The sequence below is a fragment of the Melospiza melodia genome, chromosome 1 (genome assembly GCF_035770615.1).
Source record: "Melospiza melodia melodia isolate bMelMel2 chromosome 1, bMelMel2.pri, whole genome shotgun sequence".
Lineage (NCBI taxonomy): Eukaryota > Metazoa > Chordata > Aves > Passeriformes > Passerellidae > Melospiza > Melospiza melodia.
The window spans coordinates 81472613-81491936 of NC_086194.1; the positions used below are offsets into that span (position 1 = coordinate 81472613).

The following is a 19324-nucleotide window of genomic DNA, read 5'->3' on the forward strand; positions in this document are numbered from 1 at the left end:
GATTGAACAGAATACTTGAACTGTTTACTTTTGTCTATTCAAGTGTATAAATGTATTCTCTGTTCATTTGCTTCTGTGCAGGAAAAAGGTGAAGTCCAAGTGAATGCGATATAGTGGTGCTTCATAGCAAGTGTTCATGGAGGATTTATTTATTCTGTGATGGCTGTATAAAAAAAAAAGACAACAAACAAGAAAAAAAGTATTCTTAGGGTTTTTTTTGACCTGTATGAGGGCTGTTAAACAATGTCATGTGAGGATATATTGAAAGGATCAAAGTAAGAAAGATAGAAAAAGATGACTGCTGAAAGAACTCAAGGGTTTTAACAATGCCAGAGGGAAATCCTCTCATTAGGACAGTGGTTGTCATGGTCATATTTTCTGAAAAATCTCTTTGCCCAGGATTTTTCTCCTGGGAAGCTGAGAAGCCTCAGAGAAAAAGGAAAACAATATTATCTCATGTGCTTCTCCTGTGTTTTGCTGCTTTGGAATGTGTTTGGAGATTGTTTATCCAACAGGTAGTTGTTTCATTGGTTTCATGTGAATTGTTTTGACTTAATGGCCAATCACAGTCAAGCTGTGTCAGGACTCTGGAAGGAATCACAAGTTTTCATCATTATCTTTCTAGCCTTCTGTAAGTATCCTTTCTGTATTCTTTAGTATAGTTTAGTATGGTATTCTTTAATATAATATAGTATCATAAAACAATAAATTAGCCTTCTAAGAACGTGGAGTCAGTTTCCTTCATTCCTTCCTTCATCTGGGAAGCCCGCAAATACAAGACAGTGGTCACTAGTGTTAGGTTTGCAAGTCAGTGTTTGGCAGCCAGGGAATTTGGGGTTTGCTCCTGAAATAATTTGAGACAGCAGCCTTTTACCAGTAAATGGGATTACAACAGTCATATTTGTGTATATGTAACAATTCAGCTTATTTATACTGCTTTGGTTTTAGTTCTGCTTAAAAAAACCTTGAACAAACCATTAATTTTCTTGGCTTACACCCCCTTTACTTATGGATGCTTACGGTCTGTGGTATTTTCTGAGACCTCAGACAAAGGAAGGAAAGAATGAATCTGACTCCATGTTCTTAGAAGGCTAATTTATTATTTTATGATCTATATTATATTAAAGAATACTATAATAAACTATACTAAAGAATACAGAATGGATACAGACAAAAGGCTAAAAGATACTACTGAAAAATTTGTCACTCTCCTGAGAGTCTGACACAGCTTGGCCATAATTGGCCATTAAGTAAAAACAATTCACACGAAACCAATCAAACCATCACCTGTTAGTAAACAGTGTCCAAACCACATTCCAAAGCAGCAAAACAAAGGAAAAGCAAATCAGATAATTATTGTTTTCATTTTTCTCTGAGGCTTCTCAGCTTCCCAGGAGAAAGCCCTGGGCAAAGAGATTTTTCAGAAAATATGACAGTGACAGATGTCCCGATTCTCAGCTAGACTGCCCAGGTTGATCGTTCCTGAGCTGTGAGTGCCATGGATGTACCTGTAGCAAATGTACTTCAGAGCTAGAAGGGGGTGCAAAATAAAGTCAGTAACATTCACTGAAGTATCCATAATCTATTGGAAAAATATTTTCTGTAGTTTGTAAGACAGAAAATGCATTCCTGCATGGGTTGTGAGAAGGACATGTTGATAACTTCTTTGTGTGATTTGCCTGTTTTGCTCATGCCTGTAGCACTTGTGTCTTATTAAGCCATGGTGAGTCGTCCTGTTCCACATGGCCATTAATTACATCTTCAGAGTGCTGTGCTCTGTTACAAGAGCCATGTTAAATATGAACAGCTGTATGACTCCTTCACAGAGCCTACCTTAGAAGCAAAAATAGTCAGGTTAGCATAAGTTATGTAAAAAGAAAAAAAAATATATATGGAATATAGTGGAAACTTTGGTAAGTCTAAGTGGTCTTAATTTCACTTGACATATCCATTTGGATAAAATGAAATCTCAGCTGTAGCTTTGACTCTATCTCTTCACATCGCTCTGGAAGACAGAGGAGGAGAAGAAAGTAATCTCCCAAAATGTCTGCTCAATAAAGAAAAGGAGGAGGAATTGGTGGATTTGTAATTGTCCTATCCCTAAAGGGTGCTCATATTGCACAAGTAAGCCTGCATGTGCACATTTATACATATTCACACACAGTCACACTTGGCATATATATATATAAATGTACTTCAATTTATTCCATTAAAAAATAAACCATTTTTACAACATAATTTCAAACAGGTGAATTATACTTCACTGTGTTCAGAATGTCAAGTAGAAAATCATGGAAGTCTGCTGATATGTCAATGTTACCAGTAGTACATAATTTCTCCAAGGGCTTTGTGATTTCAGATGCTGGCATTGGGAAGAGGGGGATCTTTCACTGGGATTCTAGGGACAATCTTGTGCAACACTTTTAGAAAAGGAGGAAAAAAAGGATCATCCCACTGTGTTTCCTGCACTATCCTTTATTTAAAGGTACCTGCAGATAGTTAATCATTTGTATCTATTGTTTTAAAACAATATGTAATAAATGTACTGAAAGCTGTTTTTTCTTAACTATATTCTGTGACATTTAATTTAGAAAAAAATTCAGTATAATTATTACAGATGTTTAAAGTATATCCCTTGCAAAATTGAGAACAGATACAAGAAAATGAAGTTAAGTGCTGCTATTGCATTTTCCATTTGGTTGAAACTTAGCTGTGTGCATTACTCCCATGGGAGCACAGTAAATGGAGTGGAATTTTCATTTCATTTGTTATGAAAGACAATCAGTTCCTCAGATACTTCTCAGTCTACAATGTCTTTTGTTTTACCAGTTGGAGCTACTTCATTTCTAGAAACAGTGTATTGCTTTTGTACTGTGCAATGCAAAAATCATACTTGAGGTCAAACACACCACTGCTGAAATGATGTTTCTCTTAAAATCCATTGTAGTAATGAATCCTCTTTCTCCCACAGGGTTTTAAACAAAAGCTTTAAAACAATTGTGCCCTGAAAGTTGAGGATTTCCCTACCTGGCTTTTGCCATGACAGCCTCAATTCCAAAGACAACTCTGTATTAGCAGGATGAGCATTTGTCCTTTTTTGTCAGGTTTTAACTTCAAATTGTGAAGTTAAATAAGAATGTTGTTGCATTGGGAAGAAATGCTGGCAGTTCCAGAATTTATTACCTTAGTTCCTCTAAGTGGTACATAGCCTCTATAAAATGAATTCACACTCCAGCTACCTTTGTGTGCTCTAATAGCTCAGATGAAGAGGCATTGTATGGATGCTGTACCATTGCAGGAACAAAGCACTTTCCAGAGACAATATTATTCTGTACTAATGGAAAAGTTCTCAAAATTCAATGGGAAACCCTTCTGAAAGGTTATTTTGTAACCACTCTTTTGACTGAGCAGAGGATTTTATCTCTTCCATGGAAGGGCTCCAAAGACTTTTTTAAAAGGAATGAATTCTGCGTAAAATTCTTAACCCTTGGTTAATGCTTTTATCCCAGTGGAACTTCATTGTCTTCAGTGGAGTTATTTGTATTTATGTTGTGATAGGGATAACACCCTCAGAAACCTTTCATTTCTGTGCAAGGTGATTAGTTATTTACCTCTTTGTAAAACCTGCAGGGCTTTTCCCTAAGGTGTGGAGAAAAGGAGAAGGAGAGGGCATTAGTAGCTCTCTCTCACACTTGCACTATTAAGATATGATGCTCTCAAGAATATAAAAGAAACATGTTCTGCATGTCTTCTCTGCCTCAGAAAAGAATAACTTCCTCTGCCTGGCTGACTGTGACCTGCCTGGGTCAACAATAGCAAGAAAGGACTGATGGGTCTGGATAGACAGACAGACAGACTGCCATGATGGCATTTTAACTGCCTTGAAATATAGACATTTTATTTCGATTTTGTGTAGAGACTGTCTGGATGCAAAATGAAAATAATTTGGCTGATACCTCTTTGGTGTTCTGGCATGTCAGTGGTGTTAGTTTTTAATGGGAGAAAGAGATAGATTGTGATCACAGGAAATGGGTGCAGCCTGATAGAGTCCCTCACTGTCCATCTGACAGACAGTGCAAGAGAGCTTGCTGCCTTGCAATGTGCTTTTTTGGCTCAGGTTTGTTTCTGATCAGTCACTGACCTCTCCCATCATTTTCCTAGTGAAGAGTAATTTAACAAGCTGAAATCAGTGGGAGCAAAAGGAGGAAATGGGCTGGAAAGCAACTCAGTGGCTCCTGGGTAGGACTCCTGAATTTGCAAACTGTGATTTTAAAGCAACTCTCCCTTTCTCAATTTGCTCTGTTTCCTATGCCTTAACTTCACTGAAGGCACCACAAGCTGGGCAAAGTAACAAATCTTACAGCATGGAGTGCTGTGATTCTGGGTTGTGATAAAGAGAAGGTGATGATGATGTGCACTACCTTAGTATCCTGGAAGCTTCCTGCTGTCTCCTTTTCCCTCCAGCTCTCCCGCTATTCCCTCATATGAGAAAGGATCCTTCATGGGCACTTCTCTGTGCTCTGCTGACCATCAGTAGCTAAGGTGAGCTGTGGGGATGGGGGAGGGAAAGGGATGAGCTTAAAGGGACATCTGTTCTGGGACAGTTGCATCCAAAAGTGAAGAAGATAAAGGGAGGACAAATGGCACAACTGTTGTGTCTTGGGTGTGGCAGTTATTGTTGAGGATTCAAAATATGCTTCCATGAATTAACATGCTTCTCACTGGAAAACAGCACTCGTGATGGAGGCAACTGAGTAGGGAAACATCATCACTTATTATGGATGCCTTGGGCAAGATGCCCTTTAAAGAGGGACTTCTGAGGCCTGAACCCAGGCTCCTGTTACTGTAAACATCTTCCAGTGCTTTACTACAAGGACTAATGATAACTTGAGGCAAATAAAAATCTTTGTGAAATAATTTAAAAATGTTTTGTTCTAATGTGGGAGCTGAGGAAAAAACTAGGAAAAATAGTAAGGTGTTAAGAAACTGTGGCGTCATAGGAAAGATAAAGAGAATGGGGTTTGTTACTTAATAGCTCCCTAGCTATTTCTAGCCATTTATATAGCTTATATAACAAGATGCAATACTCAGTCTTTCTTACTGCTTATGAGAGGGAGAAATTAACCTGTATTTATACAGTGGAAACTAATAAGTTTCCATTTAGTTCTGATAGCGGGAAAGAAAACTTTCTACCTGCTAACCTGATGAAACAGTTGGGCTACATGGGGAGTGTTTGGTGAATATCCAAAAAAATTAAGGATCAGGTCAGACAAATATTTTCTGTGTGCTGGATGCTCCCTCAGAGCAGGTGGGGGCTTGGGTCATGCTTGAAAGCTTTTCCATTTCACTGAGTGTTTCTTTGCTATCTTCTTTGCTAGCTTGAAGTGGTTAAATTATACTCACTTGACAGCTGTGGCTTTTACCTTCCATAACAATTTGGCTGAAGGCAGAAAGAGCTGTGTAGAAAGTCTTATAGACAAGACACATGAAATGAATTCAAACCACAAAATCTGAATAATCAAGCAGAGTCTTAAGATCAGACTTCTCCATCTGAACTGTTGTTTTGTTTGGGATACACTTCTGCCAGATAAAACATAATTAGTGACATTTTCCTCACAAAGTTAAGTAAAAAAACAGGGTCTGTGTAACATTTTTTTTCCCTTTCCAACAAAATTTAGATTAAATTTGGATTAGTCTCAGTTTCTAGTCTTTCTCTGTATCCAGCTAATTGGGCTATCTGACTTGTTTGCCAGATGGTGAAAAAGAGGCAGATTGTGGGCTTAAACTCATCCATTAAAAAAAAAAAAAAAAAAAAAGAAAAGAAAAGAAAAGAAAAGAAAACAAACAAACAAACAAACAAAAAACCGTAGAAAGAGAAAGGACATTATCTGGTCTCTCAAGAATACAAAATAATATTAAAAAAAGCCACTTACCTATTAGTTTTGAAAGGTGAGCGCCTCACACCTTCCTGGCAGATAAAGTTTGATAATGAGTTGTATCTAAGGTGCCTTTGGCAAGGCTGCCTTGGCAAGATTATTCCCAGGTATCAGATGGTCTGCACACTCAGTATTGTGCAGATCCCTGGGGAATGAAATAGGACACCTGGGAGTGCTGTCAGTGTGTGGCACTGTGTGTGCCCATGGTGGCAGAAGAAGGGGTGGGAGAGGGGTTACAGGCAGGAATGGGGTAAAAAAGGACATAATGATAATTCTGTGCAGAGGCTTCAGGTAACTCAGTGCAGTTTGAATAAAAACTGAAGGAGGAAAATTGCCAGTTCTCTGGAAGCAAAACAACGTTTTGAAGAGGCTGATGGGATGTAGTCTGACATGAGTAAATTGCAAGCTGAGATAAATATGCCTGGAACGATCAAAAAGAGTGCTGTACATCATGCACAAGGTATGATTAGTCATCCATTACAATTCATGACAGTCCTGCTGGTGTAAGTACTGCAACTGCAAGAAGGGCATGCTGCTTTTGCAGTCAGTCTTGTTATGGGGAGCAAAATATAAGTGAACGCTTAGTTAGTAATTTTAGCCTCTGTCTATGTTAAAAAATACAAGGATTTCCTACAGTGTTGGCAAAAAGGCAATACTTACTCAGGAAAACACAAGTGCCTTTTGTTCACAATGTTGAAAACAGCAAGAGAACATAGTTCATACCTTGATTCAAAATGCCTGTGCCCTGACAGGGCCAGATTAAACAGATGAATTTTTAGAGCAGCACATAAAGCTTGTACTGTTTACATAAAATATGACAATTTATTATAGAGAGCATCATTCAGGCATAAGTATCTGGAAAATTATTTGGATTAAAGTGATGACTTCCACAGCTTTGTAATCAAAAGCAAATGGACTCACAAAAACAAACTGCAGAAAAGTCTTTTACTGTTTCATTATATGCCCAAAAGATCACGGCCCACTCTTCACCACAGTGTGGGTTATGGTGGAAGGAGAATCTTGGGGATTGTTGCTGCAAAAGTGAGTGCTGGAAAGAAATTAATGGAGTAGGAAAAACAACAACTGTCATCTTAAGGGAAGCTGAGCCATTTTCAGCCTGAAATACATTACTGCCCAGACATGATACCAACTAGACTGAGTGAATTGTGGCCAATTGTACTGTTTTAAATGATCAGTCCCTCAGATTCATTTCAGTACAAAAAGATCCAAATCCTACAGCACAGCATAGGTGGGAGCAGGTCTTGTTGCAAGCCTCTGGCAGGGGAGCCAGAAGGTAATTTAATTTCATTGCTCTGTAAAAGTGTCTCTGGTTTACTCCCTCTTTAAATACCCAAATCTGTGCTTTGAACAGGAACTTCAGTTGCTGTATACAGTAAGATTAAATAATGTTTTTTGCTGTGAATACCAGCAGCTCTTCCAATGGCCAGCAGGACAAATCCAAGGTGAGGATAAAAGATGGCAGACTAGGAATCATGAGACTTCACGAAAATTGAGCCAGATTGATGGTGGGCTGCAGATTGCTGAGTTGTTACTGAAAGTTGTTAAAAAAGTTCAAGTCTTTGGCAAATAAATCACTGTCTGGAAAATCCTCTTCTTGTGTATTGCTGCTTGTAGAGAAGGAAAGGAATCTGAAATAATCTAGATCCAGTGCCTGACACAGGTTGTAAATCTGTTCCTGCCAGATGAAGGAAAAGTTTTTCAGGTTCCCTCTGGTACAGTAACCAGATGCTTTGGTCTCTAGACAGAACAACTCAATTTTTGTGCTAACAGCTTGGGGACGTTTATTTTTCTATTTCATGCAGTAGTTAGATCAGAAGAAAAATGAAGATTATGATTTGTGTGTGAAGAATATTGTAAATAATTTTTCTCTTAATTTATGGAAAAGCAGATTATCTTAATTTTTTTCCAATGTGATGCATACAAATCTCAGGCTATATATTGCTTTTGGTGCAGTCTCTTATCTTTTGCTTGACCCTTTGTGTTTGGAAAGCATTGCCTGGAACAAACATTAAGAATTTAAGCTTCTTTTGTACTAGAAGAGTAATATCTTGGCAGCAGTGGTTAAAAAAAACACCATATTTCCAAAGGCTTTAGGGATTCTCAGGGTTTTGGGATCACTCCGGTGTGTGTACAGTTAACCATCAGTGAAGCAGCAATCACTTCATTTTATGCAGGTGCAGGTGAGATGCATGTCCTTGCCTCTCAGGAGCTGATACAGGGAGCTATTGACTCTGGCAGAGCTACTTTTACATTATCTAAGTGGCTGAGTGCCTTACCATGTTTATCCCATGCTTTAAATGTCTAATGTTTCACAAGTTTCCTTCAGTCTGGTTCATGGACCTGAAAGTGGAATAGCAGGGTAAGTGAGATCCAAATATAGTCTCTTTTTGACCTTTCCAGTACATTTATATGAAGCACTGGAAAAAGCAATGAGGACTGACACAGTTCTCGTGCTTTGTCATATGGCTGTCCTTAGTCATGTTAGCAGTCAGCCACTGTAGGTGCTACTGTAGCCTGTCTTAACACTCTAATCCTGAAATAAGATTTGCCATATGTTGCCTTTCCTTTAAATAGCAATCATTCATAAATGTAAGGCATATTTTTCTCAGTTCACACAATCCAGTGCTGGCTGAGATGATATTCATATCTATGGCCCTTCTGAGAAATGTTGTCTTTATTTTAAGCAAAATTTTGCAACGTGAACACATTGCCATTCACTTCCTAAGGCAGGATGCTGACTTCTTTCTTCAGAGCCCTGCGCTCTATTTATTGCAACTTTATGTTTAGGAGAGTTGAGCTCTGAGGAATCTCATGTGGCAAATCTGTGAGAACAAATTTTCTACTTTGCAAGGGTCCTGCTTCCTCCTCTGTAAAATGGTGTTGCAAATGAGACGCTGACTTTGTGGTCAAGCCCTGTGGTGGTCTCTAGTGGAAGGGATGAATTCTCTGGTAAGCATGGATTTCTCAGGGCATCCATGCAATGGTTTTAACTGTAGCTTTCTGGTGGTGTTGGTGGTTGTTTTGTTACGAGGGCTACGGGATTCAGGTTATAAATAAAAAAAAGTCAAGTTTGCTCTGTTATAGTTGTAGCCAGGTAGCAGGGTTTCAACCAAAGTGCATGCCTGCACTTCACTCTTTCAACAGCCTGGGGAGTCCTGGATCTCCTTGGTTAGTCACTTGTGCAGAGGAGGTAATGCATGGGTCTGGGATACTAAAATGATTTGAAACTTACTCATTGACTCAACTATGAGATGTCTTCACAGCTAAGTATTTGACTTTACTTGGAGTACTATTTGACCAAATATTTGGGGCTTTCCAAGTGGACATTTCAGACTTTCCCAAAGATTTTCCCTAGGTAGCTTTTCCTGCGTTTTGACCAGTTTCTTTGCTTAAATACAATTATTAACATGCTGAGTGAAGAATCTGGGTGTCCCAGTGACACCCAGGTGGTTCCTGCTTCAAGACAGACCAAGGTAAGATGCATTTGTAAGATGCTTGTGAATCAGTAGAAGCTGTTCCTACAGATGCAGAAATGGCCATGAAGTGCAGTATTCTTCAGGTAGGTGAGATGGGTAGGGGATGTTTTCTATGAAATTTGAGACAATAGCAAGGGATCATTCCTGTACTGAAGGGGCTGTCTAGGCCATGGAGCAGCTGGATAGAAGGAGTCTGCAGAGCCACAGTCTGGAGAGTCTCACCTGACCCAGGTGGAGATGTCACTTGCAACAGACTCCAATCACTGGAACTCCCATTGTTGTCCAAAGCAACTGACCAGCACCTTTGACAAATTCAAATCCCCAGGTGTGGGGTATCCTATACCAGTAGTAAACTGTTTTTCCCCCTAATGAAACAGTCTATGGGAATATGAGTAACAGTTTATTTTTTTTTTTAGTGTCCTTAAATTTCTTAAATTTGCATCAGATTCACAGTTGACAAATTTGGGGTTATTTTTTCATCCTCTGTTCTTCAAGAGAATTTTCACCTGTTTTTCATCAGCTTCAAAGTAGCACTGAATTGTTTAAAGCTTCAGGTAGTGAGTAATTTAAAGAGCAACATTGTAGAAATATCTCAGAGAAGAGAGAAGAGAAGATATAAAAAGAAGATAGTCTCTGATTGTTTATAGAAGTGCTTGTTTAAGTATTCAGATATACAGGTGGCTTCATAAAAAGCATGAAGAATATGAATCCACTTCATAAGCATGATTATTGTGCTCACTGTTGCAGAGATAAACATGAGTGCCTAGAGATAGAAGCGGATTTCTCATATCTACAATGAATTTTGTATCTAGACTTTAAGGTATGTGTTTCATGGTTTTTGTGAATTTTGGTCCTTATTTAATTTATTGCAATATTAGTTTTTAAACTTTCTAAATACATCTCTGTCCACTTTTAAGATCTTCTATATCTTCCTTATATTCTCAGGGTTTAGCAAACTCTGCATCATTTTAACTAAAGCCCTACCATTCAAGCCAATTTAGGGTATATTCTTATTTTTGTTAAAACATCATTTCCATTTGTCCCATTGTAAAATTATAGATCCTGAACATTAATTATTTATAATGACTCCAAACATGACAGAATTAGTCATTACAATGGTGAATGGCAAAGTTTTTGGAGCAGCAACGTGTAAAATTAGTCACCTGGATTTTAGATGGAGAAACCCTGGAGAATGTACAAACCCATGTTGCTACTCTTCCCCTGGGATTTGCTGTTCTTGCAGCAAAAAAGGGGACCTTTATGTTTTTGGCTTTTGCTAACCTTGGATGAATTCACAAGGACAGGAGGAGAGATTCAGAAAAGGTTTAGGTTTTGCTTTAATTTTCAAAGCTATAAGCTGTGAAAATGGGGTACAGCTCAAATGGGGTGCAGCGTCTTTGGCTAGAGTAGTCAAGGACTTTGTGTAGGGGTAGGAGGTAAGGGCAGGACTGGGCTGGTAACTGTAAATCTTGTTTCTGTGTCTTTTCTTACTGTTCTTATAGTCACTTGTTGAGACACTTTCAGTAATGTTCTGATAATAACACTTGCCTCCAAATTGTACACTTATCCTATTCTGTTTACCAAAGTCCTTCTAACAAAAGCATTTGAAATAAATTGCAAAGAGATTAAGGTATTTTTAGAATGTTTTTCTATGTGAATTGTTTGTAGACAGGCTCCCAGCATTCCTGCACAGCAATCATCAAGAAAATGTGCACTAGAATTTTTTCATCTTTTTTAGCATTTTTAACCATATCAAATCTCTGCTATGATTTAAAACTAACCACTACTTGCATAATTCTATAAGGTAGGTTTTGCTCCATAATGGGAATATCTAACTTTTGAAAGAGTACAAATTGCTAATCTAAACCAAGACATCTCCACAGTGGTGTAAATGTAAGAAATAGACATGTTTCATTCCTGAATTTATTGGTAGGCATGTTGTTATAAAAAGCCCATGCAGTTTTCAACCAAATCAATTTTTTAAATAGTAAAGTATTCATATTAATAAAATATTTTTATAAGTGCTACGGCTGATTCAGTGTTGATAACTACCTGAGACAAGAAGTCTTTTCTCATCAGGTAAAGATGGTATCTTACCAAAGGAAGCAGAAACATATCAACATCTTTTCTTGGAATTCTTTCATCATGAGGCTGGATCATCAAAAACCTACTGCAAGTGCTACCTTTGGAAAGGGATTCCTTCCTTTCAGCCAGTCCTGCTGAACAATTTACTGGTAGTGTAAGCTGCATCATTTAATGCTCACACTAGTCAGGCATTGACTCAGGGTGAGCCAAAATGATCAAATCTATGGGTCTGATGTCTCACATGGGATGTATTAGTTACAACTTTTCAAATATAGGAATTTTTATTAAGTACTATCTCTTTTTAGTAATTCCTTAGAGATTCTTATTCTATAGTATAACCTTATCAACACACAGTGAAATTGTCTAACTCTGTATAAAACGCAAGGACAAAGAAAAAGAAATATCATAGTTCCTACATGTAGTTTTGCCTCTTCTAAAATATTTTTGTTCCTGTAGTGGAATCTCAAATCTCTCCTTTTTTTAGTTATCTGAAAAGAGCTTATAAATATGAGGGAAAAGGATTTCAGAATAGGAAAGCAATAGTATTGCTCAGACCAAATGATCTCCTTTAGATAGAAGTTAATGCTGGATGCTTTGGAAAGAGTTTCTAAACTGGACCAGTATATGATAACAATTCATTGGTATATTCTACCAGTCTCACTTTAGTTCCAGATCCAGATTTATTTCTATTTGTTACATGCTCTGATATCTCTGCTTTGACAAGTGGTGTCTGATATCTTGATAAGGAATGCATCCCCAACCCAATAATACTGTTTGGAATAGTCCATTAGGACTTCAGGTTTTTAAATACTTTTCTTTCAGTTGAAGTGGATTATTTTTTGGGTTGGTTATTAACGAGTATTTTGAATTAAGGATCTAAGATATAAGCATTCTTAAATATAAGGGTGTCTGTTGGTGGATTCACTGCTTACTCTGTGGTACTGTCATGCATTTAAGGTATTTTTTGAGCCTTCAGTTTGACTATATGATTATCTTGCAGTGCATTGATTTATTGCTTGCAGCCCTGGGCAAACCATTCCCCCAGACTTGGTCTTCATTCTACTATGCCAGTTCTATTTACTTATTCATTTTAAAATCATTAGTGTTTGCAAAATGCTTGGAAGGATGGAGTGCTCTGAGCTGACAGTGAGAGGCAAGCAAGGGCTCTGTTGGTGGTGTGCAAATGCTCTGCTACACGTGACAGGAGTGCCTAGGTGTGTGGTATAACTTAGTGTGTGGTATAACTTGGTGTGTGGTATAACTTGGTGGTGCCAGAATTGCCCTGAGTCTCATGCTGATTTGCCTTTGCATGTTTCAGCACAGCTCAGCCAAAGCATCCTGGGAAGGGAGGAGTCCCCACCTTTCTTACTCCCTCAGTCAGAAAGACTGAAAAATGCTGCTTCTACTGGATGTATCTGTGTCCAAAATGTGAGATTTCCACTGCTGGCAGTGCAATTCCCACAGAAAGGCTATCCTGTGGGAGTTTCTTTTTCTAGTTCCTTGATGTGACAGTTACATTTACTTCATTACTTTTTATAAAGGATTTTGGTAAATAACAATTATAAACTCATTAGTCTCATTATTCTAAATGGAGCAGATAAGTGCATTTTCCTTCTGACAAGGATGCATGTAGTAAATGACTGATAAATGGAGTTTAGGAAAGGTTTTGGTTGAGATATTTCATAGTAATTAGTCTACTCAAGAAAATAATTCACTCGGTCATATTGATGGGAAATTGGAACCTTCCATTCTATTAATCTATTATGTAATACACTTAGGCATGCTGATTGTGATATTTTGCTTTGAGTGTTTTCTCTAAGCATCTATGATTAAATTGTGCAGTAATGGGCTTAATGACAGCCATTGAAAGAGATGACCTTTTGCAGGCCAGTAAACAGAATGTTTTAACAATCTGAGTCTCTCGGCTCTTGCAAAATTAGCAGAAACTAGCTCATGCAACCTACATGAGTAAAGGGATGTGTAAAAAATAGGGGGCATAAAGTCTCTTGTGAAATATGAATCTCTCTTTTCTTGAACTGTGCTGGATTTTAATGGCTTTGGATAGGCCCAAAGGACAATCTTCTCATATTTAGATAATTCTTCATCCTTTTAAAACATACCACAGCATCACGTCTGGGAAGTGTAAAGTCATGTCTAATCAAAGAATAGACACACAGTAAACAGGAGTGATAAAGAATTTTGCAAAATATCCAGCCAGTGGGGAGCCAACTGTTGACAAGGATGGAAAATATTTTTGAGGGGAAAGTAGTAGAGAGACAATTTGAACAAACAGGCATAGGGAGTGGTCGGCAGTAGATTTAACCTCATTTCCTTCCATTTTCTGTTGTGTATGGAATACACATTCCTTTACCACATACTGTGAGCATGTCCCTGTAGGTCCAGTATGTAGATATATTGACCTTGCTTTTAAGGCTGATGATTTGGTTGATTTAAAATGGAAGTATTTATATAGGCTTTGCATGAATGGAAAATTTAGGCTTCAGTAATAAAAAATTTCTTGATTTTACATGCAGGCTTTCCATTTATTTTAATGGGATTACTGAAAATGGTTTATATGGGAATGAAGTCCATGAAGCAGAAAACAAGATGCATATTTACACTGAGGCAAGAAGTTTTCTATCTTAGCTTTCTTTCATGAGTACCTGTGGAGGTAAAAGTCTTTTCCATGGTTCGGTGGAGCATTTGGGCTTCAGTATGGTATGAAAGGTGGAATCTGGAAGTGGCCTGGAAATCTAGACTTGGTGCTTTACTGACAGTCTAACAGAAAGCCAGCCAGTCTGACTCCATCCCCTCACACTGGAGAATGGTGTGGATGATCCAGTCAGCCTCTTGCTTCCTTGGGTGGGGCTGTTCATTAGTGTAGGACAGGGGCTGCAGTGGGCAGCTGGGAGCTCAGACTGTAGAGAGACTGAACAGTTAAACATGTGAGAAGACTTTGAAAGTGGGGAAAATGAATATAAATAATTGATTGTAACCAAAATAAAACCCTCCTGGTTTTATTCCTAATAGATTGTCTCAGGATCTCTAGCTGGTCAGAGTGACCCCAAGATGCATTAGAAAGTCTCTTTTCCCAGCCCAGTGCTTGAAGAAGGAGTCAGAGCTCTTCATTTCTCAGTCTCAAGGTTGTTTATTGTATCTTATCTATAAAATTCTTTCTCCTGACCTGCTGAGGTCCGCTCAGCAAGACAGTCAGAGGCACTCTGCCCGTCCCTGGGGTGGTGTTACGTCTTTATGTCACTAAAAACTACGTGTACAATATTTACAATTACTTTCCAATACCTATCAGCTATGTTAGACCGTGAGCTTCTACTCTAAACCAATCTAAAAGTGCCAACATCAAAGCAGAAGATGGAGACCAAGAAGAAGAAGGAGAAAGACTGGACACGCCCAAATTCCTCCATCTTGGTCCCTGCACCTTCATTCTAAAAACCCCAAAAAATCTATTTTTCACCCCATGATAAATTCATTATCATTCTACTTAAACTTTCGTGGCTTGTAATTCTTCATATAAGGTTGGTAATTGTTTTTTCCAAGGGCTAAATCAAACGCACAGGAGTCTTGGACTCTGTGCCAAGGTCTCTGAGCCCCCTGGGCAGGGCTCGAGCCATCCAGGGCAGTCAGAGGAATTTCCTGGGTTCCCACAAGATTGCTGTGTCCCAAAGAAGGGGGAAAAGGGAGGCTCACCTGTTCCATGGGAGACAACCCAGAGCAGGATGTTGGGTGCTGGACACTGGGGAGTGCTGACCTCTGAGAGTGCCATGGAAAGTGTTCCAAATTCACTCCTTGGGGACAGAGAGCAGGGAGAGAGAGCTGCGCCTATCTCTGGCAGCAGATGTTTAAGTGTAAAACCTTATCTTGAATGACAGAGTGAAGTTCATGCCAAGCTTGGAATTTCTGGAGCAAGAAGGCAGCAAAAACTCAAGCTGCAGACACAACCTGGACCTGATTTATGAGCACGTACTACTAAAGGCACAGCCAGAACAAAGGCTCACAAACGTGCTAAATTTTCCTAAACAGCTCAGTGCATTCATCTTGCATGTATGTGTTTTGAGTGGCAGTGTTATGTGAAATCACTTTATCCTAAGATAAATAAACACCTTTTCCCCTAAAATTTGAATATTGCTGACCTTTACTGCAAGTGCATGTGCTTGTTTAAAAGGATTGGTTTTGCTCTTCCCATTCCAGAGACAGCAACAGTGGCTATGTAACTACATGTTTGTACATAGTTTCTTGACATGGAACAGATATTTTTGAGCTTTTAACGAAGTGATGGAAAGGTCTCCAAAGCCTTAATGGATTGTGAAAACCTATATAACTCTAACTATAACTCATAGACTGTGGACTTTGTCCTCGAGTAAGTTATTGAATAATATTAAATATTCCTAGGGGAAAAAAAAAATCAGTCTTCTATAACATGTGAGCAGACTGTATGTCTTTCAGTGTGAGAAACTTGTAATTTTTGGGTGCTGGAAAAATAATTCTAAATGACAAAAAAGGAAGTATTTTTCATTAAAAATTGGAGATTTTTTTTCCTTTCTAATTACATTAATAAAATTAGATATTTGAATTTTTAGTAAATTTTTTGTACAGTTCTGTTTGTACAGATCTACAGATCATTCTAGGGAAATAAAATCTGGGTTTTTCAAATGCATCAGCTGGAGAAAATGTTTGCCTGTAAGTGAGCTGAATTCAGTAATGAATAATCAATGTGCTTGGCAGGATCCTTAGAATCATCGTATCTTTGATTTGAGATAATTATGTCTGGCAGTGAAATTCAGAGTTCCAGCAAGTCTTAAAATTGCATCTCCCGCACCCCCGTTGTTGCTCCTCTGCTCTGGGAAGATAAACTGGGGAGGCGGGTCTTGCTCTCCAGACCCTCAAAGCCCTCAGTCTCCGGAATTTTTTCTGGGAATGCCGCTGGATGGCAGCCTTTTTCCGTGCAACTCTGCAGAGAGGCAGGCGGGGAAAGGATCATTAAAAGGAAAGAAACGATGAAAGGAAAAAAAAAATAAAGTGAGCTGGAAGGAAGACGAAGCAAAGTTGAAGGTTGCTACTTTGAAGACCAGCATGTATCTCTGCTTCAGTGTAACTTATGCAAATCTGCAGTATTTGCCTCTCTTCTTTTAATTCCCTGGCAGATAGGATACATAAATTGAAATGAGGAATTCAAAGGAAGGATCTGACTTTTTTTTTCTTTTTCCTCTTTTGGTACTTTTCTGCTTACAGGAATCTATTCTAAAATGGGAAGGTGGCTCCTGTTTCTGAGAAGATGAGCAGTATTTGTGAGTTTTCTCCATTCTCTTTCTTTACTCTTAGAGCCAATACCTTTTTTGACTATTTAGGCTTGTGCTTCAGAAAGCAAGTGGACTTGGTTGTGTTGTGGTTTGCTCAGGCACCTCTATGCACGACCTCCAAACAAGCAACTGAGTTAATTTCCATCAGAGCTTGGGCTTACCTTGTGGATGATGTGATACCTTCTCTCCCACTCTTGGCACATATGGAGGGCATGATGGTCCTCTCCCTTCTTTCTCTGTGCTTTGGGAACAAATATTTTCACTATGTCCTGCTTCCAGCATCCCCTTGGATATTTCACAAGCTGTTACCAAAGATGACCCAAACTCCTGACTTTGGGTCCACGGCAGCAGTTCCTTTGTGGCTGATTCCTGGTTTGCCTTCCAGAGCTGACCCAGCTTCTGCCCAGCTGTGTTTAGCTTTTCTGTAAGCTCCCCATCAGGTTACGAGTTGGAAGGCAGCATACAAACTAGGACAGAGCTCAAGCTAGTAAGCTTAACAACGGATCAGGAAAATAGCTTGTCATAAACTCTGTGGTATTATATTCCACTGAAGATTTATGCAGAGAGATATATGTAACCTACTGTCGTGTCTGTTTTATATATATATATATATATATATATATATATATATATATATGTATGTATGTATGTATAAATACACACATCTATCTATCTATCTATCTATCTATCTATCTATCTATCTATCTATCTATCTATCTATCTATCTATCTATCTATCCATCCATCCATCCATCCATCCATCCATCCATCTGCCTGTATGTCTGTATAACTTAAAAACAATGGATCACATATCCATTGCCAACTAGGCAATGGGAAAATAAGTAGCCTCATGAGGAGTTAGCAAAGTTTCATGCTTTAGAGGTTATATATATATACATATATATATACGTATATTTTTTTTTCTCTATCTTCTTGTAGTTAAGAAGATGGCATTTGTACTAGACCAGAGGGGAAAAAAGGCAGCAGTCAGATCAGTTCTGCTGGCCATGACACGAAGTGGAAGTGGGTGTCCCTAATTATGGGTAAGTATTTCAGTATATATGATCTTTTCTAGCTTAAGCCCAAGCTAACTTGCTCACAGATGCTTGGAGCAGAATTCACTTGCTTCTCTTTCAAGAGCAAGAGCTCATGGTCAGTATTACAGAAAGGGCTCTTACACTGTTTCAAGGTTTGTTGTTTTGCTTTTGCTGTAGCTCCTCCCATCCCTCACCATGGCCTATGCTTAGAAAAAAATTGATGCTAGATAATGTGGTTTCATTTGGGAAAGGTTAGTGGTTTAGAGGAATGCCACTGTTTACTTCTTCAAGGAGTATTAAAAGGTCAGAGAGGGGAAATAAATTGTCCTTCCATACAAAAATTTTAATTTGATTTTGTCAATTTTACTGTGTTCCTTTAAGTGAGCTTTGCATAGCCAGTCTCTGGTACTGGAAGTGTACACTACTGACTGGGGTCTGCCAAGTGCTCACCCCTTCACCATCTCAGAAAGGCTCTGTTTCTTCATCATGGATACCTACCCTGATTTTAAACAAAGCTCTGCACATATTACTGGTTTCCAGTTTATGCTACTTTGTCTCTTGTGGGGCTACCACTGTTAGCATTACTGCTGAGCATTTAAGACTGTCAGCTTAGATTCTTGAGCGCCTTTTGTTTTCTCCTCATCCTCTAGCAAGTATTTGGTCTCATTTATTTTCTGCTCTCCCTGACCTTCCCTCCATAGATATTCACATTGAGCTGGCCACATGTTATTCTGCTCTGACCTTATCTGGGCAGCTCTAGAATCACAAATAGCAGAGAGAGATCATGCTGCAAATGCCCTTGACAGAGTGTCTCTTGATCCTTAGCATGAAAAGAAAAATGGGTAACAGAAGAATATGGGTACCAGCTCTAAAAGGAAGAGCACTGCAATGCATTTCAGGTCTTTTAAATGTAAAGAACAGCCTGGGCATTTTAAAAATGTTTATTTTTATTTTTTAATTTTTAATAGAAATATCCCATGAGAATAGGGAAGCCTTTGAATGACGTATCTGCTGTGCTGCCCAACAACAATACTGAGAGCTGGATGACACTATTGGTGACCTTCAGCTCCTAAAGCATTGCTGGCCAAACAAATACTGCTTACAAGGCTGTTCCTGTGCCACAATATGCCCTGACTATTTCATGGCTTGACTTGCTTTCTGAAACACCAACCAGCTGATTTCTGAGGGAAGCAATGAGAAGCTGTCAAGTCTGGGGCTTTAAGACAGATTAATGGGTCCTTGGCTCTTATACCCTTAGAGCAGGGTGGGCTGCTGGAGGAAAAATTAATGGTGTTTTGGCTGGGCCATTTATAGAAGGGTGGTTTGTGGTGAGAATAAAGTAACAAATTAGTAAGAAAAGTAAAGCTGTAGAGTTAAAAATCTCTGTTTGTCGGTATAGTGCAAACCTGGTCTGTGAGGTGAAAATAAAAAGTACTGATACATACATGTGTTAAA

The 19324-nt window shown here is 38.7% G+C and overlaps 1 long non-coding RNA gene across 5 annotated transcripts in view; it reads left to right on the forward strand.

Annotated features, from left to right (window-relative positions):
* Positions 1–19324, forward strand: part of LOC134420044 (uncharacterized) — a 126567-nt gene that overhangs the window by 42259 nt on the left and 64984 nt on the right. For all 5 annotated transcript variants that reach the window (XR_010028226.1, XR_010028224.1, XR_010028227.1 and 2 more), the window contains 2 exons: positions 16766–16821; positions 17772–17875. This is a non-coding gene — a long non-coding RNA (uncharacterized LOC134420044). The remainder of the gene's footprint in view (positions 1–16765; positions 16822–17771; positions 17876–19324) is intronic.